The 22,450-nt window shown below is 35.7% G+C and overlaps 1 protein-coding gene across 3 annotated transcripts in view; it reads right to left on the bottom strand.

Moving 5' to 3' along the window:
* LOC126762490 (collagen alpha-1(XVIII) chain) overlaps positions 1–17,112 on the bottom strand; it is a 420,330-nt gene extending 403,218 nt beyond the window's left edge. For all 3 annotated transcript variants that reach the window (XM_050479265.1, XM_050479270.1, XM_050479271.1), the window contains exons 1-2: positions 16,758–17,112; positions 13,565–13,869 (exon numbers count right to left, since the gene is read on the bottom strand). The gene's annotated coding sequence lies outside the window, so the exon portion shown is untranslated. The remainder of the gene's footprint in view (positions 1–13,564; positions 13,870–16,757) is intronic.
* Between the last annotated feature and the right edge of the window lie 5,338 nt (positions 17,113–22,450).

Below are 22,450 nucleotides of genomic sequence, written 5' to 3'. Positions count from 1 at the left end.
GAAGCATGTTAGTACGATGCATTCAGCGGAAAAAGGGAGAACACAACATGTGTCGGCTGCAAGAAACCGACGACATGTTGCAAATATCTAAATTGTTCAACAGCAGCAAAACTAAATGTCAAAAATCGTAGTTTTTTGTTGTTGCGAGAAAAGTGGAGGCAAGCACAACAACAATTGTTTGCTAAATATCGCAAATAAAATAATAACTAAAATGTACTCGTATGTATCCTTGTAGTGACACGCATATGTTTATTAGAACAAGCAATGAGAAATTGTTCGCTGAGGAAGTCCGTCGTGTAAGTGACAGTTGGTGGAACGTAAGCAGCTTACAGATTACAGTTGCACACAGTGTAACAGGAGAGTACCTTAAATTTTAGACAGAGCTTTTTGAAAGAAGGATATTGGTATTGAGAATGCGGTTTTGTAGATATTTTTCTGCACTTATTTCATAGCAAAATTTTTGATTGAACCATGAAAATTTTAAGGTTCATTTCTGCTGATGTCGAATGCCTTACATCAGCGAAAATTAACCTTAAAATTTTTATTTTTTATTTTCAAAAAGTTTATTTTTCACAAAATTTTTTTTTCCAATTTTCCACGCAAAAACCTAGGCTAAAACCACACTGAAGTAAGAAAAATACCTTTTGACCACCTTTTACTCATATTTACTGAGTCTGCAGAAAAATATTAAAATCAGAACAGTGTTTTCTTTATACACTCATGCTGAAGATTAGTCAGTAACCTATTGGCGCTTCTACGGTCCTTATGTAATTCCTTTTGAATTCTAGTAGTCTGAATATGCGGTCCATACTCCAGTCATGCCACGTTTCCCTCTCCCCTCTCACAGCTTCACTGGCTAGTTCATCTGCTTCTCAGTTCCCAAGAATACCACGCAGGAACCCATTACTGATATATTGTGAAATGGGATGTTAGATCCACTTAGAGGTCAAGGCATTATTTCGCTATCTCACATGACACCCTAAAAAACTTTGGTGATTTTAGAAGATATTTCATATGTAAATGTATTAAATATTTGTTGTGAGCACACTCCTTGTCAGAACAAGAAGGCTTTCTTTAATTGCCATGACCCACGCTAGGAAAACAGTGCAGTGGTCTGATTCTAATTTTGCTGAAAAAACGCCCCTCCCTGCGTCCCTGTCTATTAGGGACCGAATTTAAGTTTCATACTAAAGGATTTTGACAATCCGTGGTATTAGGTAGAAACAGAAACTTGCTAAGTAGAATACTTTTAGGGTCCGAATATCTGCTTTCTTTATCTGTCTATGTCTAAGTTTGGTTTTTGAAAATAAGATGGAAATATATGACGATCCAATGGGAATGATACATTCCGCGTGCGGAAGTACTAACGAGAGAGAAATTCTGCAACTGTGACAAAACCCACTTTATAGAAATGAAGGTGCATCCATTACAAAAAAAAGGTAAAAGTTCGAAGAAACAGTGATGTAATTACAAAGTTATGACCATTTGACTTCAAGGGAAGAAAAAATGTAGCGCATCCTCTTTTTGAGCACAAAATTCAAAAAAAAGAGAAGAGAAATATTTTCGTATATTTTTTTAAATGTAAAGACGTGTTCTGTAGAGAGAGAGAGAGAGAAGAGAGCTTGGACCGCAAGTTACAATATAAGCTCCGGTAGTATATATGCATTTTCAAGTATCTAAGTCACGATTATAACAAATTTTAGCCATAGCTTTACGAGTTATGACGCACTGTGGAGCATCCACTGTAAATAAAGTTTACGAGAAAAGAAGCTGCGAACACATTTGTATTTGTGTTACGCAAATAAGACAAGCAAGTGCAGCAAGTGCTACATTAATCTGTCAGAAACAGTCAGCAAATCGCAGAATTTGTTGAAATGTTTTGTTTGAAACGCGGATTATTAGATCGGTGTATTTGTAATTGTGAGGAAAGCTACTGCTAAAGCGTCGCCTATTACTATTCAAATAAAAGAAACAAAGCAAAATATATTAAGTGAATTTGTAACACATTTCCGTTAGAATACAGCTGTTGAGTTGATTTTAAATTGCAATAAATTATATTTATGATTTTACCATACATGCCGAAGTATACATACATATCTACGTATGTTTGTATCAATGGAAAATGTGTCAATTGTTTTTTATGCCATTTTAATACTCTTCACCATTTTTACGTGACAATTGAACATCAATTGTTGATAAAATGAACAAGGAAATTCAAATGCGCTCAAAATACGCTGCATGCCTCTTTACTATATATGCTATGCATGTATGTATGAGCGCAGGAATATAAAATCATTCAATTTTCATTTAAGGCAACAAACCATTAATTGCTTTATTGCCATTTTTACACCTCGTTCCCATCGCAATACTCGTACGTGTTCGCTGGCACTTCGGTGTTTACAATTTATTTATTGCTCACGAGGCACTTAAATGGTAACCAGCATTCCGAGAACCCCGAAGTCGAGGAAGTCAATATACACGCATATTGGGAGTCAAACCATCTACAAATTGAATATTAATTCAATTACACCAAAGACCCTAAATCGACTATTAATTCGAGTCTTTGTTGTTGTTGTTTACAGTTACATTTGTTTGTTAAGAAGGTTAATGTGAGTTTCCGTCTACTTTTCTTCAACCCGAAAAAAATATTTCGATTTGAGAACTGACAACTTGTCTAACAAGGCTAAAAAGTTATGCAAGAATGGCTTAACTTTAGTTACGAAAGAAATTTCTTTGGCGGAACGTGCGACAGATGCGAGAAGCTTAAACCGACAGATCAAAACAAACTGTATTTCAACTAAAAGTCCAAAACCATATTTCTGCTCGAGAAAATTCATTTATAAAACCTTAAACCCTGTTATTTAAAAGAAATACGTAATTTTTGGCAGCTTTACAGTCGAAACTGTCAATTTTCATTTGTAACAATAAAAATATCTAAGACACAGTTATAGAATTAGAGAGCAGTGGAGTTACTTTTTGGAAATAGGTTAACTGTCGAGTATTAGATATTTTTATTATTTTATTTCCATAAAAATTCGATACCAACTTTATTCCAACTATCCACCGGCACCGTCCATATTATTAACAAATATATGGCTAATATAACTTTTCTAGAGTTAAGTTGTCCAGTTAAACTTAACCCTCTCATGCCCGAATTATAATCGCAGCAACTAAAAAATATTGAGAACAGATTTGTGTTAGTGATGACGCTGATATTAACTGATAAAAATTTCAAAGTCCTTAGTTTCCTTGTTAAGCTTATAGTGTTCTACGACATTTTTTGTATGGTAATACGCATCAATATTTGTGGGGCACTACAATCTCTTGCTATGTGTATGACCGTCAAAGCTTCTACTCAAAGAAGCTGAGTACTTAGACGACGAGAGTCGGACAAACTCCAATCTCAGCATTTCGTTTCACAATACTTGGATTACCACATCACTGAGCCTAGTCCCGGCTGTCGTTTTTATGCTTAAATACCTTCGAAGGAGGTATGGGAGGGAAGGAGCTTTCGTTGAGGGTTGGTGGAGGAGTGCACTGTCAGAAGCTATCCTTCACCTCCTGTTTTAGGCTTCATGGCTATTGCAGCGTCTTTCAAAGGTAGTTGTAGATCTGCTGCTTCGATACCCTCCTTCAGGCCACCATCCACTCCAACAGTAATGTCTTGACTCTTATCTCTGGCATCGAATTATTAAAAGATTAGACTGGTTTGTGTGCCCGGCCGCAGTTGAATTGCAGGAAACTACAAGACTAATAAGCCTACTAGCGTTGGTCAATAACAAACAACCGTGCAGACGCAAATTCCTTCTGGCTCAGAGTAAATGGTAGAAGGTTTTGTGAGCTCGAGTGAGGGCGAACCTCAGCAAAGTTTACCTTTAAAACAACAACAAAGCGCCTAAGCAGATTCGTGATAGATTCAAGCTTCTTTGTCGATTACTGACATACAAATACATAGCAGTTTAAGTGTCATCCCCCGCCATCTTGATAGATCAGCCATCTGTAAAATTATTTTTTATAAGAATTGAAGAGTTGTTCTTAAACAGCTTAAAAAATATGTAATTATGTTTCCCTAACCTCGCCCCTTTTATCAATATAACTACAGTTGGTATTAAAACTACTTAAAAAATGTATTTTTAGTATTCCACTCCTCGTGAGTATAGAGATCTCAACACAATTTAGTCACTAGCTTGCTGTTAGTTAAAGATATTTAAATTTTCACTGCTCTGGCAATCCTGAATGGTTTTAAATCGTGATGAAATAAATTGTGGAATCTGATTTGAAAAATTCTTTGATTACTATATTTAATGACTACCCCTATATAAATATGTATATGCATAATATATGTATGTATATGTAGATATATTCAGCCTTAGAAAAACTCACAATATTTCTAATAAATAAAGTGTGCTTGCCAATAGCGACATTTAACTTTGTCACTAATACTTTTGTATGTGAGTGATGATGATGAACAAAGGCATCATTTTGTGGTCGCAAATCACAACAAAGGAATTATCACCACTTTTGCACGAAGAAAATTCCCGTAAAAACTGCTAATCGGCAACCGCAGAAACCGCATCGAAATATTTACGGCTAATAAACTTCCTCGTTGAAAAACTAATAAATATTGTTTTGGAATGAGTGGCTCCTTAGAATATTATTTGTTGTACATTATGTTTTTCTATATTGATAAGGTGCATGAGTCAGCTCATTATTAATGGATTTTAATATTTTTTAAATACTGTTCATACTATTGAAAAGAGCTTATTACGCGCTATCTGCATAGCATTTGAGCCATATTCCTCATAAATAGCTTACATTTCTTTGTCTTCATCATAAATATGAAGTAAGAGTGCAGTGTGAACAGTGAAGCTCTTCCTTGTAAAAATAAAAATATGTGTATATACGACTTAATATAATATTTGCATACACATATGAATATGAATATATATCGTTGACAACTCGCGACGCACCAGGGACATGACATAAATTCCTGCGCATAATGTCATTTTATTGCCATTGCCAGCCGTGTTGCCTCAGACAGGCGAGCGAGCGAGCGCTCAGCAAATACAAGTTGCACTCTTTATTTAAATATAATATTTTTTTTATTATAAATAACTTTGCACAATAAAAAGAGTGCAAATATAAAATATCCAAGTATTATCGAGTATTTGCGATACTTTCCATATTGCCACCGTCCCCTTGGCTACTGGCTACTAGCAGCTGGCGTCATTCTCCATTGTCATGAACGAGCGTTTTCGCATTGTTTGGTTTTTTTGCGTTGCACTGCCTGTCAACAATGATTTAAATACTTTGCATCCATCTTTTTGCACGTTCTCAATAAATATCAGTAAACAAGACATCACTTGTGGACAACAACATAGAGACGGCTATTAAATGGCCCGTGACTTGAAATGTTTTTCTTGAAGGAATGCTGCCAAAATATTCAAGGCCGTTGGAAAAGACTGCTGAGTACTATGTATGTATATAGATATATCCTTTTTTGACCTTTATAGGGTGTATATTTGTCCACCAAATTGGTTCAATGGCACTAAAATATTTAATTCTTGAATGAAGGCTCATAACATGAATGACAGAGTGAATATTGTTCGAAAATATCATAAAAATGTCAGAAAGCCATTACTCAAAACACATTTGGTGTTTTTGCCCCAAAATATAACGATGTCCACTCGTATTTTTTATTTCCCTCCTCGACTTTTTTACAATTTGGGTTTTTTATGGCATAACATATTGGGTAGTCAAAAAAGAAAATTTAGATGTAAAAGTTGCACCTCGCTCTGGTCGACCAATCGCTGAAAAAGTCGTTGAAATTATAGAAGAGATTGAGCAGGACCATCACATAAGCAGCCATGACACCGCCAAGGAACTTAACATTCATCATCAAACGGTTATGAACCATTTACAAAAGGCTGCCTACGAAAAGAAACTCGATGTTTGGGTACCACATGAATTGTCTGTGAAAAATTTAATAGACCGAATTAACATCTGGGACTCTTTGCTGAAACGAAATGAAATCGAACTATTTCTGAAGCGAATGGTAACAGAAGATGAAAAGTGGATCAATTGACACAGCAATGTGCGAAAAAAATTATGGTCCAAGCGTAGTGAAGCTCAACAAATGGTAGCAAAGCCATGATTGACGCCTCGACAGGTTATGCTGAGTGTTTGGTGAAATAGGAAAGAAGTCATCCACTATCAGCTGCTCCAGCTTGGTCAAACGATTGATTCTATATTTTACTGTCAACAACTGATGAAATTGAAGCAAGTGATCGAAAAAAAAATGGCCAGAACTGATCAACAGAACGGACTTTGTCTTTCATTCATTCAGAAATGTTTTACACTGATGGAATATTATTTCTAATTTCATACTTGGTTCCTTAAAGTTCATTATTAATAAAAAAAAAGTTGAAGTTTGATTAGAAATACGAAAAGATTTTTTGGACTACCAATATACTCGTACATTCACTCCGTAAGAAAGCGAAAAAATTTGTATTGAAGAATTGGCGAATCATCGTAAGAACAGTTGACAGTTTGTAAGGATTTCCATTGGGATGATATTTTCTACAACGAAGTTTGCTGCCAAAGTTCTCATTAACGATCAAAAGACCGTGAGCAGAGACCAGGATGATCTGATTTAGTTACAACTAGAGTTGGTAATGGAAGTATGGCTTGCTCCAATTATCATTGGCGTAGTGAGTTCATTGAAAACTAGGTCGACAGGCTATATGAATACCGACGGAAGTGCGTGTGCTTTGGTTAAAAATGTAAAAATCGATCTTCAACCGCCGCATTTACCGAATTTAGCCCTTTGCTAAAAGAACTAGCAAGTAGCCCTGAGTATGTATGTATAGTATAATAAAAAGTTCCCAGGAAAATGCTTTGAGGATTGCGTGAAGCTTTGGTATAAGCAAGTGCTTTATATATGAGTGGCTTACTTTGAATTACTTGAATGGAATTACTTTGAAGGGGACCACATAAATGTTAATGACGAACATGAATTGTCATATTACGTTTTCAATTACAATTTTAAACGGCGCCGTGAAAATCGCCACAGCGTATGGGGGAAACGCAAAATGACGTTACACTTTACATGGAATACGTGCAAAATATCCAATTACATTTTCGATTTATGGACTTTCATTGAATTCTAAAAACATACATTTGTAACCTCTTTACGTATGAGAGCTATGTGACGAGCGCACTTAATTGTAAGCTCAAGTTCATGACTTCAATATAAATTAATAATTGACAGCTGCTGATAACTGTTTGTGGGTCGCAAAATAATTTTTCTTAATTAAAGTGGCACCATAAATATTTTTTCATAAAATTTGCTATATTTAATCAGTTTTACACATATATAGACAAAATTGAAATGAACTTTGTTGTATGAACTTGATAACTGACAGAGAAAGGGAAATTTACATACGACTGATGGCACATTTAGATGAACTGGTCGAATAGGGATGCCATCTTGAGTTGTTATGTTAAATGTTTAGGAGGTATACTGGCCAAACCTCTTAAACATTTAACATAGCGCTTAAAGAAGGCCTACATTCGACAATTTATTGTGGGAGTTAGGGAAGAAGTAGCAAATTTCTGTTAACCTAACCTATCTATAAGAAATGCAGCTGAGAAGGGTATTACAGCATCGATTCAGCTGAACTTAACATGTTTTATTATATTTACAGCAATAATGTACCTATTAATTAAATAATTCAGTTAACAAAAAAATAGAATATTATATTACACATCAATATTTGCGATTAATAATACCGAAACCTAGTAAAAAGTTAGCAATATATACATTTGTACAATTCATATACATATATACAATCAATATTCATCCAATTTATGTAATATTTCTCATACTTATACATTTGATATGCTCATTTTATCGGGCGTTTTAAAGTGTAAACAATAAATTTCGCTTATCAAGCGTTCCTTCCGCTTTTCATACGTCACCGTTAAGGGGTTTCCGCGGCTCGCACAATTTTATCTACTAGCCATAGCGAATCAAACAATGGAGCATGCCCATCTAGAGCATTACAGCGACGTTAACACACACACTCACATACATTTATGTATGAGTTGTAAATAAAATAAATTACTTGAAGTCGGCAAACACAAAACAACCGTCATTCATCATTCCAGCGCGCACTTAAATCGGATTATTCACAGGCATACATGCATAAATAACATGCCACACACACATGCGCACATATTTGACTGCATGTAAGTATTTACCGGTATAATATACGCACTTATGCGCGATTTGGCTGAGAGTGTTTTGGGATGCTTGCCGTTCGTGCAACTAAAACAAAGCAAGCAACGCCACTAATTGTTAGTAACCGCATGTGCCATTTGATGTAACTCATCACTTAGCATTTTACAAAACCTTAGAGCCACAGCCAGCGTTGCTGAAGCCGCCAATTTCGTTGATAAGCGGGTCACAGTGCTTGGCGCACTTATTCCATATACATATGTACGTATGTATGTGTATAAGAACGAACCTAGCGAATTATAAAACTGACAGCGAGACGGTGACGCAAAACAATGCGCGGTGAGCACTTTTGACGTTATGCTCTTGAAACACACTTACATTCAAACAGATGTACATGCATGAATATTGTATATTAGACATATGGGCTGCGAGTTGTTGGCAAGCTGACTGAGAAGAGGAAGGCGCTTAGTGTTTCCCACATTCCTTCGACATTATGTACATATGTGAGAAAATATATTGAAATTTGTTAAAAATAGCTATAAGCCAACGCTGTTTTTTCATAATGATTTATTTGTAGGCTTTCATACATAGATATGTACATATATTAGCATATATTTTCATGCGAATTGTTTGTCTGAGACCAAATTTTTGGCAATTAGGTGAAAATTAATTTGTAAAATTTGGCTAATAGCGCCAAGAATTATATTTTATTGTAAGATTTCGCTTTGGTTGGTTTTGCAGACACCGAAAGAGAACTCAAAAACACGCATGAAGACAAATTTTCGAAAGAAATACGGATTCTTAGGTAATGATTGCCATCACCTATAACTCTTTCAAGGAAGAAGCTATTGATGAGCTTCTGTGTGTTGCTTAGAAGTAGAAAATTCGCTTAGCTCCCATTTTACGAAGTATATTGATATTTAAAATTGTAGTGAGTTATTAAAGATGTCTTTCAATTTTCAAATACACCTCGGTGGTGATATTCTTCCACAACATTTTCAATATCAAGACACCACTCTTAATTTAGTGGGATCCAATGCCTCAGATTATTTTTCATCTAAAGCCATAATTTAGCTTAAGTTAGAGAAGCCGATAAGCTGGATACGTATGTACGTTATATGCAGTTAGGATGTTAAAATCAGTAAGCTATTAAAAACAAGTAAGAAAGGGCTTAGTTCAGGTGCAACCGAACATACTTTGCAACTTGCAAGAATCAAGACCAGTGAATAACCTAAGGTGCAAAACGTCAACCAGAGGATCGGAATTTCACACATTCACCGATATATTCGGTCGAAAGTCAACTTTAGATATTGGGGTCCAAATATTCGGTACCTAAGGTCTTGGAACAGTTTTTGTTGGATTTTGACAATTTTTGTTCAAAAGATGCCCTGATGCCCTGATGCCCTATCTTAAGGATATTATTACTGCAAATTTGTATTCCGTCATATTAATTACTTCTTGATTTGTGTACTCGAAAGTGAAATAATCAAATTTAATTTTAAATTGTGTTATGTGGGAAGTAGGCGTGGTTGTGGTCCGACTTTGCCTATTTTCACAATGTAGCATAGGAATGTTAGAAAAATTATACGTACTAAATTTAGTCGAAATCGGTTTGGTCGGGTTTCGATATATGGGATTTCACCAAAAAGTGAGTGGTGCCACGCCCATTGTCCAATTTTCACACCGGCTCTCATAAAGCTCTCCCATACCATCTCGAAGGTAAAATTTAATGTCTCTGGCTTGATTAATTACGGATTTATTGCGCTTTTACTAGTTTTGAACTGTACCGTTACATGGGGAGTGAGCGAGGTTATTCTCCGATTTCATCCATTTTCACAGAGGTTTTCGGTAGGGGCTCTTATAATATTCGAGCTTAGCAAATTTGGTTGTTGGAGGTTTAGGAAATATGTATGAACATTAAACATATAAGAGAACGTGGTCACGCTCACTTTTCAAAAAAATTTACCCACAGGTACCCCTTGCCACGGCAATCCCCTGTGCCAAATTACAGTGTTTATATGTTTTCGGTTAATGGCGATTTGTGGGCGTGGCAGTGGTTCGATTACGAACTTTGATTTTTTTTGTACTCAGGAACCCACAAACCAATTTTTACTTAAGTTACAGCTTGCACGGACGGACGGACAGACAGACAGTCAACTGGATATCATCGTACAACCATTAGGTAAACAAAACTATAATACTCTGTAGCAACAGGTTGCAAGAGTGTAAATATATATTGGAGTAGAGTTGCCAACTATGGCAAATGAAAGTGAAATATTGTAAAATATGTGTTAAACCACATACATACATATATGTACGTTTGGGTGTTTTTTTGAAGGACTGGACTAAGGCATGTAAAAATTTTCTACTGAAAATACACGTCAATCGTGATTTTTTTTCTTTAAATTACTATAGCTCAGAGGCATTTTATGGCATCGCTTTGACTTTAGACACATATTCCTCAGAATTGAACACTCTACAAAAGTGCCTATTGCGACAAAGTCGAAACTCACACCGGCGAGGTAGGACGGGGCTCTAAACCTGATTTTTCCACGAAATTGCATTTTTTTGTGTATATCTCGTAAAAGACAAGAACTATATAAAAAATTTAAATGACAAACTTGTAGGAAATGTTACATATTTGTTACAATAAAGGTAAGCGGTCAAAGTCGCTATCATTAATACTTCTGGAGATATTCGGCTTTTTAAGTAAGGCTGTATGGAATTTTCATAGGGAATTTTTTTAAGGTATTTCTAAGGAAATTTCATGATGGGATTGAAAAAAATTAATAGTTTAAAAAAAAAACACTCTAATATACGTATGTGAATTTTTTTTAGCACAAAATAAGATTCGTGTGCATATAACACCAATGCGTTAAGGAAAATTTCTCAATATTATAAATAAATGCTCCCGCTTCATTTCTCCCAAGCAAACAATAACTCACAAATCATTTTGCATAATAATACACTTTGTGATTAATTATGAAGTCCAATACAGTTGATTACGAAAGTAGACTATTTTTTATCAGCGACATGCCATGGCCCTAATTAGTTTTCTTTACGACAATTTTAGTCAACGCTCAAAACAAATGCCCTTACAATTTTTCCACAAGCTTCGCCAACGGCCTGGTTCAGCAAAACCTGTTCGTGCAGCAATGACAAAATCAAGCAGATATGTATGTAGACATTCTTTCCAAAAACCTATACAAAAGCCAATACAAAGCAAAGCTTACATGCAAACATACATACAAGCACTCAACTATGCCCATAAATACATTTGTTTAAACGACTAAACAAATTGAGAATGCAAATAAAATATGCTAATTTGATAAGGAAAAAATGAATAGCTTACGCGAAGCCACAATAAACTTGCGCCGCAGCAGTGAAGCGCAGAAACACGCCGAAAGATATAAAATAGAAAACTTAGTAATTTACAAAGCAGACCTTAGAGACGGAAATCAAAAAGAAGCCTACAAAGAATAATCAAAACTAGATAAGCAAATATTTGTTAATAAATAACAATAACAACAATAACTTCATACTACCCTACAACAAAGTCAACTAGAAGCAGAGAAGACGAACCAAAAGAGCAGAAAAAAGGCTGGGTAAGTGCGCTTGAGCGCCAGATTTCAATCTAAACTAAATTATTATGCAGATACTTGGGAGCGATAAGCGCACAACAACAAAAGCAATAAGAACAGCATATCTATGCGGATTGCACAGTAGCGCCTGCTAAGGTTGCATGATTCGGTGGCGGAACTACACACACACATATACAAACGTGCATAGAAACAGCAGTTTAGCAGCTGATTGCATTACAACTATTTATCAAATAAACATATTTAGGAATTCTTTTATAAAGATATTTGCACAATTTGTTATCCATAAATTGTCGTGCTAAGCAAAACATAAATGCATGTGAAGGTCGCAGAGTTTTCCGCCGTGACATTTAAAAGCTAACCCATGTTCAGTGCCCAATATTTGGTAAACTTTGAATTTTTTAGCTTCGCTTTAATATAAGTATGTTGTAACATTATATATTCAATTATATAGGGGATGTCACCTTTTTTTAATAACTAATCGGTTGACTCAGGAAATCTAAAAATTTTAACCAAATAGTAGCGTTTAAGGGCATTGAATTTCAAATTTTTTGTTTGCTTATATCTTATGTACATACATATGTATTTTTAGGAATACCCTAAGAAAACTTTAAGTTGACCGGAAAATGGCCTCGAAAATATAGTATTTTTCTTAGTGTAATCGGCTCTTAAAACTCGAAATGTGTTCTATTGAAATCCTGTTTTAAGAGATGTAAAGAAACATTTCTTCAATTTGGCTTGAAATTTTCACACGACCTTCCTTCAAGAACTTTGATTTAAAAATTAAAAATTTAGTTCTTAAAAAGAATCTTTAATCAATATACATATATACGATATTTCTAAAAAATAGATTTTCATATTTAATACCGTACTAATTTTTTATCCAAGATGTTTGAAAGAAGTATACAAACTCGAAAAAAATGTTTATAATGAAAAATTGCTTAAATCTTAATTCAATGATTGGTATAAATTTCTTTTTCAATGCTCTAGCTGTGATTAAAATTTAAAATCCTTTTTGTGGAATTAAATTTTTTTCTTTCTTAATCCGGTATGCGGGACTAAATTTTTTCTTAATTTGGGATTGAAAAAAAAAAAAAAAAAAATTTGTAACCTATTATTTGCAACCCTGGTAATCTTAAATTTTTTGGTTTTTCGATTCGAGATAATTTTAAGCAAAATTTTTTGTGCTCCAGACACTTTTTTTCGAGGTCCTACTGGAGATCGGAGGTAATCCTAATTTACCTTAATGAATCACAAATTATAAAAGTGCATTAACATCTGTAACAGAACATTTTTTTTTATTTATCTATTAAATAAAATTACTATTCAAAGAAAATTCACCAAAAACACTTTTTTCTGACTTGCAAGTAAATATAATCCCTACGCTACGGTAGAGAAAATATATAAGGCGCACCCTGTAAAAATTTGCCGAGTATTCATTACTTTGAGAAAACCAATGTATTGTGAATTTAATAAAAAAAACTATGAAGATCTATGGAAACTTCTTAGAGTGACAACCTAATTAAACTTTAGTGCATATGTTTGTTTGTACTTTTTCAAAGAAATGAGTCCCGCTGTCAGGAAAATACCATCATCACGTGTATCTTACTTATACTTATGCTTACTAAACCTTACTGTGTATGTCTAACACGTATTTATATGTATTTAAATACCAAGCTTCTAAAGTTTAGTTGCATTCCTTCATTTTTTACATAAATGTACATACCTTTTATTTCGGTTATGTTGTTTTAATCCAATTTTTGTTGTTTGTCACAGTAATTCCAAATGTGTCACATGTGCTGTGACTTTTGTTGTTGTTGCTCTGCTGATTTGCACTATTTATTTGAAAGTATTCGAAGCACACATAAATATATATAGATGTGTAAGTGACAACTTCTGCTCGTTGCTGCTATTATTTTTTCTAATTCCAAACCTTTACATTTACGGTACACAATTTTCGATTTAAAATTTCTTATTTAATTTCTTTGTTTTTGTATTTTCACAATTTGACGAGGGCAAGCGTCACCTGACCTATGAAAATAAATGTATGCTCTTAATTTATTATTTCCACTAGACTTTGTTGTTTAATTATTCGTATTATCAACTCTTCCTTTATAAGTATATGTACATATTCATTAGTTTACACCATTTTAATAAATTTAATTTAACTTAAGTATATTATCGCACTACCTCGAAGATTGAAAAGTTCGTTTCGGATCTCTGAGTATCACTTAAAATAATTTTTAGTTCGACCTAACCTTCAACACATTTCCCTTACGAAATAATGAAAAGTTTCTCAATATCAATTCAATCCAAGTTAATATATGAAGTTTTTGGAAATAACCAAAAAGCTCCATGTTCCAGTTTTGGTTTACTTCCCATACATTCACCTCGTAAATTTTTTATGACAAACCTTATATTTCCAGAAAATTATTGCTTGACATATTGGAGTTCAGTAAAAGAAATATAAATACTAGTGTCAAGGATATGTATTCTTCTCAGAATCTGTCACCTCTACATTTTTTAAGAACACAACAAATACTGCCAGTACAACAAGCAGAATTTCATTCCTGGGGGATTCCAAACACTTTTGGGATTATGATTTTTTAGCTCGAAAGTAGTTGCACAAACTAGAATTCAGCTGTTTAATAATAAAATGACCTTATATTCGAACAGGAAGTGATTCATCAACCAAACCAAATGTGTAAAGAAACAGCAGAAAATGAGATAGACTCATCTCATCTCAACATTTCTTCCTTAAATGTCACACTTTTGCCTCGAATCGAGCGATGGATTTAGAAAGATACACTGTTATGAGTAAAACATGCTCACATGTTGGTCGATATATGCGGAATAAAGTTAATCGGAAGTTCGAAAACCTTTATATTAGGTATATGAGGGCTCGTGGAAGTATTGACCCGTTTCAATCCATTTCTTGCACACAGACACACCAATTGGAATTAAAAATGAGCTATGGAAGTAGGCGAGGTTGTTGTCGAAGTTCGTCTATTTTCGAACTGTGACAAAATCTCATGTACCAAATTTAGTTAAAATCGGTCGTTCGGGTCTCTAAATATGTGATTTTAAATAATAATGGGCGGTGCCACGCTCATCTTGCAATTTTGCCCCATGCTCCCATAAAGCCCTTTCATACCATCGGGGGTGTAAAATTTTATGCCTCTGTCGTATTTAGTTATTGATTTATAGCACTTGTAATAGTTTTGAACAGTACCGTTATATCGGGAGTGGACGGGGTTATCTTTCGATGTCAACTATTTTTGCAGTGTCAATAGGGATCTAGGAGATATTTACATTGAACCTATTAGAAGGCGGGGCTACGCCCACTCTTACCAAAATCTTTCCTGCTGATTAGTGGCCTTTATACGTTTTCTGTTAAAGGCATTTTGTGAGCGTGACAGTTCTTCGATTATACTCTGTAGCAACATGTTGCAAGATAATAAGGTTAAAAAACAAGAATACAGGTTAACTGTGGTTCGGTGGTCAGATCTGAACAATATTTTCGGAGATCGTTACGATGTGGTACATAATAATCTATGTCGAGTCTCGTGAAGATGCCTTGCCAAATATAAAAGTTGTCCTTACAAGGTCTTAAATTTGATTAGTCAGTTTGTCTGACAGCTATATTCTATAATTGTCTGATACTGGCGGTTCCGACAAATGAGCATCTTCTTGGTGAGAAATGGGAGTGTGCAAATTTTCAGATGAGGTTTACTTCGCGTATATACAAAGGGATTAACGGGCGTGGCTAAATCGACTCAGCTAGTCATGCTGATCATTTATATACATACAATCGGACTTTTACTTCTGGGTGTCACACACTTCGTGGCAAACTTTATGGTATACAGTATATACATGTATACATATGTATATATGTATATTTATGTATATATATACATACATTTATACCCTGCTCAGGGTATAACTATTATTGAAATGAATGAAAAAACTCCTACAAAGATCGGAACAGACATGTTTGGTTATTTTGTTAGTATAAAAAACTTTCGTACCATTTTATTTTAATAATCTCGTTATATACAACAAAAAAATCTAAACTAATTGTACAAAAACGATTATTACTTATGAACAGCTTTGATTTGTAATACATATATCAATCGTAAGTTTATATATAATTTTTCAGTTATTATAACAATCGTACTCTTTCCGAACTTTTTTAATGTAAAAATATAGTTATGAAACAGTTTCTAAAAAACAATTTTTCCAATAAGAATTTGATCACTGATGCGCTTAATTTTGTTATAATCCCAAAGCTGTTATCTTTCATGATTTGAGTGCCGCATTCAAAAATATTTCAAAAAAATAATTCAATGTACACGAATTTTTTATCACAGTCAGCGAAAGTTAAACTTTTTATTTTAATTCCTTTTTACAACTCATCAATTGTTTTTGTATTTTTTAATATTTTAATTTTAGTTTTCCAGGCTTTTGAGTAACATAAAATTAAAAACACAAACTTTTCAAATTTTTAATTTTTTTTTTTGATTCATTAAGAGCATGGAAAAATGTCGAAAGGCAATAAAAACGATATTTTTTCACTTTTCATCTTTTTTCATTCATTAGGATCACAAAAAAATTTCGAATATTCACTTAAAACAATAAACGATATTTATATTTTTTAACGCTTACAACGTTTGCTTTGATTTCGATGCAAACATTTAGATTAATTACATTTAATTTTTAAATTTTTTGCTCTTGCATGTGCTTTTTCGTAAAAAATTCACACTTCTTCATGCAATAGTAACTTGTGTTTACTTTTTTCGCGCCACATACATAAATAACTACACATGTGTGCACAACTACAACTTTTTTGTTGATTTCAATATTATTAATTCACACACTTTCGGCATTATCGCATTATACTGACAGCTTCCATCACCCACCTTCACTGCAGCATAGCACCATATGACAGCAAAAAACGTCAACGAACCGAAATTCGCGCGCCTTTTTTATCAATAATGGAATTTCATACACAGCATCAGCTATTCGTTTTATTTTTAAACACTTTTTTGTTGTCGATTCCAACTTTGCCAATCACTACTCCGGGTTTGTTTGCGTCTTCTTCATCACTTTTTTGTTATTGTTGCTTTTGGTCTGGCTCACATTCGCCGAGCGATGCCAATGGCAACGAGTATAACGTTTACGAGTGGGAAACGCACGCTTGTATGCCGTTCGCTAGCGAATCGTGTAGAATCACACTTGCTACTCCGCTTCAATGCCGCTTCAATGCCGCCTCTGTGCACGTCAAACGACAGACTGAAGCAGGCCGTGCACGGCCACAACGATGATACCCCAAAGCAAAACAGAAAACAGCAAAACAGTAAAGCAGTAAAACACACAAGCACAAGTCAGCTGCCAAACAGGCCGAGGCAGCCGCAACAGCAGTGGCAGCAGCAGAGGCAGAAGCAATGATAGCAGCGCCGTCAGTGGCGAAAGGCAACGAGCAGGCAGTAGTGGCGACAACAAAGTCAACGAAGCGAGGGCAAAAAGCATGAAAGAAGCACACACACAACAGGCCGCAAAGCGAGGAAGCCCCCGGCAAAAAGCGACGAACCACCGAGACAGAGCAAAAGCCAAAGTCAAGCAGCAATGGCACAGAGCCGCCGCCAACTACACGCAAACACACACACAGACGCGCTGAGTGTGACCAAGCGACGGAGCAGCTAAGAGACAGCAGCGTCGACGGCGCAGCAGCAACGTGGGCGCAGAAGCTCATAGCGCCAAGCAGCAGTGCAGGCCAGCCAGCCACCAGTCAAGTGGTTCATAGTGAGTTCCTCGACAGCAACAAGGTATTGAAGCGAAGCTTTTGAATATACATAGATATTCGCTAGTGTTTCTTCTGTTTGCTTATGTGGGTGACAGAGGCTGGCGCTGAGACACAGCACAAGTCATAGTCGGTTCGGCGGCGCACTCTTGTGTGTGACTTGTAGGCAGAGAATCGCCGACAAAAACAGCGAGCCAAAACACTTAAAGCTTCTAACGTGCAAAGGCAAAAAGCAAATGTGTGAATACAAAAACAAAGAGAAATGCAAACAAAGCCAACTGTCCGCTATGGTGATATCAACAAACAAGCAAATTGTTTTTGTTTTTTGTGTGCTGCGCCTCCAGCGAGCCGGCAAAGTTAAGTGAGAGTGAAGTAGCTTGACTGGCCTGATGGCTGCGACCAACAGCTCAGCAGCCGGCATGAGTTGGCGTTCTGCGCGCAGCAACGGCGCTGCTCTTCTCGGTGTCGCAGACGTTAACTGTGACACGGCGTTTTCACTATCCACATGAGGGAATGATTTTTCCCTTTTTATTATATGTATGTATGTATGTATGTAGTTAAGTATGTCTGTATTATGTCTCATTGGCAATGCGACAAAAATTGCATTACGGCGCGAATTCTTCTGCTTGGCTTATTAAAAACTGTGATAGACCCGCTGCAGTGTCATTAGCAATATTGGCGCCACGTGAAGCGTTTATATTATTATCATAATGTTTAACCCATATTGCTGTAGCAAATATTTTTACGCATCTTGTGTCTTTTTATAACCAGAGATATAACGATTTTTTAATTCTTTCGAGAATTTTCTGTTCTTTTTTGACATCACAAAATACAGTGGTCAATGTAACCTTAATTATTCCTTAAAAATTTGGGATTAAGCACTATAATCTTGGTATGCCATATTGTTTACGAAATAATTTTCAGTTTTTATACTAAATCTACCCGTGAGTCGAAACGAAACAAATAAAAGTTTACCATATAAAAACTTGATATCAATCGTTAAGATTGTACTACACATAGTGGTCTGATATTGGCGTTTCCGACTCCTGAGCTGCTTCTTGTAGAAAAAACCGCCTGTGTAAAGTTTCAGATCGATATCTCAAAATTTGAGTACTATATACCGCGGATATAGAAAAAGATATACTGACATAGCTAAGTCGACTCAACTCGTCACGCCGATTATTATTTTATATATTTTGTTATATAAATATTTTCTAGGGTCTCCGACTTTCCCTTCTGGATATTACAAAATTTCAAGTAAACTTGATGTAGCCTGTTCAGGGTATTAACATATTTTCGAAAAAGTTATCATTGGTCAGTACTTCGAAAACAGTTGGAAAAATTTATATATTGAAGAAAGTAATTTTGGAAGAAATAGTAATCATTTCGAAACAGCACAATCGCCAATAATAATGCAGAATGGAAAATATCTCTAATCGAGCCATACTATTTGAGTTGTCAAGATCCGCTATAGCATCGTTGAAAAGAGCTCTAAACGTAGATTCTATCAATGTTTCTGATGTCAAAACAAGAAACACCTAATAATAGTGCATTGAAATTGTCCGGAAATTAACTAACCTAAACTTTCCTCCTGTAATGTAAACTACATACATATATGTAATGGAATCCAGATCCCACAATAAACATGAGAATTTAGAATTAATTTTCTAAACCCAAAAAATATGTCAACTAGACCTCGTCAGAATGCCAATTAACTTCCGTTAATTATTTTTATAGCTCCAGGCGACTCCCGTGCTTTTCGCAGTGCAAAAGAGGAAGCAATAGTACTGTTAATAGCTTTAACGAGACTTGAACTCCTCTATTGAATCCCTATAATTAAAAAATGAGAATCGAAGTAGTAATGTACGCACTTGATACATGAATTGTATACTGCTAATTCCTTGCTTGGAATAAAAAAAAATAACAAATTTATATTTCATAAATCAATTGGGAGGCGAACTCTCAAACTTGTTTTACGGGTTCAAATTGTAATAATCTCTAATACCTACCACAAGTTTTCATTCTCAAATTATATACAAAGTACCGAATCCTTGTTTCTTCCAAACAACTTCTGCATACAAAAAGTACCCTTACTGATTTACAAGGGTTAATGAAATCGCCTTCGCCTGGGCGAACTTCATCAACATATAAAGTATCTGTTATCAGCTCTTGCTCCCCCACAATTCTTTCTCCGCTTTAATGTATGCAAGCGCACATATACAAATACATCTACACCCACACAATATTCGTCTGCAGTACGTCATTTCCTGCCAACTGACGGAAGTCGCCAACAAGCAGCAAGCAAGTTTGCACATTACAAGCTTTCGCGTTGCGTTATCAGCGATTATGAGCATCACGACAACAATTCGCTCATTTATGCACGCTTGCCACATTTCAATATTCATTCATATGTATATTTAAGTGTGCATGTGTGTATGTATTTATGCTTGCGCATCCTTTCAGTCCTTCGCCAAGCAGTCACACACAGCGCGTAAACAATAGACGATCAAGTACGACAACATTATGTTGACGACACCAACAGTCATAACGGCAAGAACGGCCGCACATTCGCACAGCTAACATCCGCGTAGACTACAACAACATCAGCTGCGCTGCCCCACTCAGTCGTTAGCGTTGTCGCCGTCATCGTCGTTGTCGTCGTCAACGTCAACAGCGACGCCGTCAGGTTCGTTATGTCAACTATTTATGACGTTAGCTGAATGGAACCACGGCATTACGACCGGCATTTTCCCCACAAACAACAACAAACATACGATATTACATTGACAACGACCGTAAGTGCAGAAACAATGGCAACAATGCTGACAATGATTTGCAAATTGGCTGAACAATGAATGGGCTCTCCATCGCTGCTCACACCCGGCGCTTCGCGTGTGTTGACTGCAAAAGTTTATTGGTGGCGCCTCGCTTGGCCCATTGTCTGTCTGGTGGTGTTCCGTTTGTCGGCATATTTTCTTGTTCGAAGGCTGCTGCCGGCGTTCGGCACGACAGTTGCTCAGTTGACTGTTCATTCGTCGCTTATGCGCCTGTCACAACTTTGTTACATTCTGGCTGAGTGAGTGAGTAGTGGCTCGGTGGGTGTGTAGTTGCCACACTTTCTTGCCACTAATGTATACTTTGGTTTTTGCCTTCTATCTAACATTTTGTGGGTGAATTTAAGGGCGAGTTCATGAGTTCTCTTGCTTTTTCGTTCCTTGAACTTCGATATCATCGAAGTTTAAGAATATTTGATATGTCTTGAATACATTTACCTGAGATTTGATCTCTGAATTATATAGGATAGTAGCACAGATAAACTTTTTCTTCTTCAACTTTTTTTCTCAAATTTCCTCAAACTTCGATCTAATCTAATATCCCTTTTAAAAAACTTCAATCTTAAGAGCCAAGAACTTCACAAATGTTGAACCTACGTTTTAGGAATCGGAAATACTACTGAGTACAAAAAATAGTAAGACTTTTTAATTTAAATTCGAGGCGAAAATCCTTCGGTGATAATTGTTTGTCGCAAACAGGTGTTTTTGTTTGGTACAAGTTATTCAAATAGGGTCGAGAGCGCAAGAATTGGTGCTTGAGAATCGACGATTGACAGCCAGAGATCGTACTGGCATCGTTGGAATATCGGAAGGATCACTGAAAGCCATTTTGAAAAATCATTTGGGCCTAAGAAAAGTGAAAGAATAATGGGTTCCAAAATCACTAAATTTTTTCGAGAAACATCGTCTGTGAAACAATGCTTTACGACTACCAGGATGTCATGAAATGGCTTATTACTGACGATAAGTCTTGGATCTATGCTGAGGAATATCGTGCCAAAGGTGAGCCGAGGCCGAAAAAAACCACGTCAAAGTAGATTAAAAATCAAGGTCATGTTAACAGTTTACTCCGATTATCGAAGTATGTGTCAAAAACGAATACTATTTGACCGACAACTCTTGGTTTTTGCACCACGATAATGCACCGTCGCATACCGCGTTGGTTCTTCGTGAGTTTTTTTGCCAAATCATAGTGCCGCAACCACCGAATTCGTCTGATTTGGCTCCATGTGACTCCTAGCTATTCAGCAAACTCAAACTTTAACAACTGTTTCGAGGATTGAAAAAAAAAACACATTGGGACAAGTGTTTTGATGCCAATAAGAACTACTCTGTGGGGAAGGACATATGTAGATTTTGAAAAATTAATTAAGAATTTTGAAATATCGTGTGAATAAATATAAATAATTTTCAGAAGATTTAGAATACTATATCTAAACTGATATTCAATGCCTGTGGCATGTTTATTCAGTCTGTTATCACACTTTTAATAGTTTTCAACATAACCGTTTTATGGGGAGTGAGCGTGGTATAAAAAACCATTTCATTTTATCAATTTTCGAAATATAAGAAGAAGCAGCAAAACGACTTTATCTCAGAATCGCTGAATTAGCTTGAGTACTTTAGAGGTAGGAGTAACGCCCACTTCTAAAAAATTTTTGCCACACAGATATCGTTTGTATCTTTATTATGGCACTTTATGGACATGGCAATGAGCCGATTGCGTCCAAACTTCCTCGGGTGTCAAAGAACAGATGTACGAATTTTCATCAAATTAGCTTAATTTTTACTGAAGTTATCGCTTGCACGAACGGCTAGCCACCCGGATTTCAACTCGTCTCGTCATCCTGATCACTTGTGTCTATCTCGTGCAAAAGTCCACTATATCTACCAAATATTCTTTACAGACTTTTTTGCAACTGGCGCAGTACTATCTCTGAACCGCCCCTGTGTTGGCATTCATACAAGTTGTTGTGCG

Source organism: Bactrocera neohumeralis, chromosome 6 (assembly GCF_024586455.1).
Source record: "Bactrocera neohumeralis isolate Rockhampton chromosome 6, APGP_CSIRO_Bneo_wtdbg2-racon-allhic-juicebox.fasta_v2, whole genome shotgun sequence".
NCBI lineage: Eukaryota > Metazoa > Arthropoda > Insecta > Diptera > Tephritidae > Bactrocera > Bactrocera neohumeralis.
Note: the sequence above shows the minus strand (reverse complement) of the source record. Positions and strands in the feature narration are given on the sequence as shown.